The sequence below is a fragment of the Echinococcus granulosus genome, assembly GCF_000524195.1.
Source record: "Echinococcus granulosus chromosome Unknown EG_S00002, whole genome shotgun sequence".
NCBI lineage: Eukaryota > Metazoa > Platyhelminthes > Cestoda > Cyclophyllidea > Taeniidae > Echinococcus > Echinococcus granulosus.
In genome coordinates, this window is record NW_020170382.1 from 667954 (window position 1) to 670314 (window position 2361).

Consider the following 2361-nt stretch of genomic DNA (forward strand, 5'->3'; position numbering starts at 1 on the left):
TCAAACCCGCCAAGCAGATTTTGGGCGGCAAATTTAATTAAATGATGCGAGATCATATGTTGCCACAAATTTACATATTTGTAGTTTTATCAGGGCGTCCCTTTTGCAATTTACCTCATTCTATATGCCCTAAGGTATTTAATTTACCCTCTTTGCCAAAGGTATTTGGGTTATATGTTGATGTAGCATTTGTTTGATCGGCATCGGTGATTCACTTTTCACCCGCGAGGTCCCAAAGCTAGCACAAACCATGTCGCCGAATTTAAGTTGCAAAGTAATAAGGGGTGGATCACACTAGCCCCACAATACGGATATTTTCATAGGCATATTCTGTGTCAAGTAATCATCTGTTTTATTCCTGTCTATTATAAGTTATTAGTTCGACATTTAATTTCCTCAAACTTGATGAAATATTTGTCAAAAATTTGTTTTTTGTCTGTTCTTGATATGACAAACCTCTGCTAGCCGTCCAAATTAAACACACTGAAAGACGCTTCTACAGTTTTAATTTGAATAAAGCTACAGTGCATTTTTTCAGCTAATCAGACCCACCGAACGAAATATACCTTAAAACCCTGGTAAATTTCGGCAACTAACTTTAGCTAGCTAAATATGATAGGGACAAAGTCACTGTGGCAACTGTATTTTGTGAATTACTCGGTTTTTGCTAAATTTGCTACACTTTTTCCCAGTAATTGACATTAGTTAACGGCCGAGGGTTTTGTGAAAATAATGGGATAGCTTTTCTAAGGCAGATCGCTTTTTCATTATATGCTAGGTTTTGGCCAAAGCAGGTACCTTTTAGATGAATTTCATTCCAAGGTCTGCTATAAATCTATAAAAAGCAAATTTAACGAGGATCCCTTTTCACAGTCATGGCCTGACTGTATGATCACAGTCCCTCTTTGATGCGTACATCTAATACTTTAAACGCATCCAAGATTAGCAGGGCATAGAAATGATCGGTAATTGCCTGAACAAACCGGTGTGATACTTAAAGTGGAAAAGTTTTCTACCCAGTAATATCACAGACGGTTTTATGGAGTCTGATAAAGGTCAGCTGATAAGCACGACCAAGGTGGCGTTCCACGTCGACACCCCTTTCCACAATTCCCCACTTTATTGGCTATTTCACTAGAGGAGCAATCTAATGCAGTCCTAGTTGCAACAGTACCTTTTAAACTAAAGAGAACTTTACTTCTCCAAATGAACTGTACTTTTTGGCGATTTCATTGTTTTAATATCACGTCCTTTCTCATTTTTCCTATTTGTAATAGCCAACTATTGTTTTATAGGCCACGTGTGATTAGCATCAAATTCTACATGCTATTTCTATAGTTCTCTCGAAGCCGTTAAGCATTTTATAAGAGCACAAGTAACAGTTGAATTCGTCAATGGTAAAGGTCTTTTGAAAAGGCTTAAACTCTTCCGGACACTATGGGCACACATCCACTTAAGTGCTCTTGGCTTTGGACAGAAACTTTAACAGACAATTCCAACAACTTATTGTTAATCAGTTTTAGTATAATGGGGTTGTTTTTTTCTAATAGCAAAAATTTTACACTAAAAGCACAATTTTTAGTTAGAGGATAGTATAACATGGTTCTTTGTGAATTTTAACTATGAGACCACCGTTTGTTACAGAAAAGAAATGGCTGCTTTTAAGGAGCTGAATTCATACCTCAATTATTCATCCATTTATTTACTCCTTCTTGATGTGTTTCTTAACATTTATAAATTACTAACACAATGGTTAATCCTTCATGGCATTCTATGAGGAATAATGTGGAGGAGTGCCTGAGTTACTTAAAGTGATTTGAATAAAATAATATTTGTGTAGACTGAGGAAGTAATACAGTAGGACTTTTAAGGAAAAATATCAATTTAGAAGAGAAGAAAATGGTAAATCGGCTGAAACTCATCTGAGACAAATTTTGATTGCACGCACTGGAGAAAATTTCCTTGATGACTAAAAAAAAAATGCAGTTTTGATATTAATAGCTGAACTGGCCTGATGTAACTTTCGGAGCTTATAAAAAACATAGAATTTTTTACATGCGTCCACCAAAAAGTAGCGATTTACGACAATCTTGCAGTATTCTTTGTTGTACGATACAGTTTATGCTAGTTTTTACCATAAAATGTCCGCCTAAAGAATATAATACAACTCGAGTTTGTCTGTTTCCCAAACCAAGTCCGATTCAGTTCCGAGGTTGCGGAATCGCCTCACAAAAATGATTTAGTACCTGGACAAAGCATAATATGTGATAGCATAGCATACAAGCCAGAAACAGTGCACACAATTTAATTTCTGTGTTGGTATGGTACACTTGTTTGTGAATAAATTACTTTTTGGAAGAA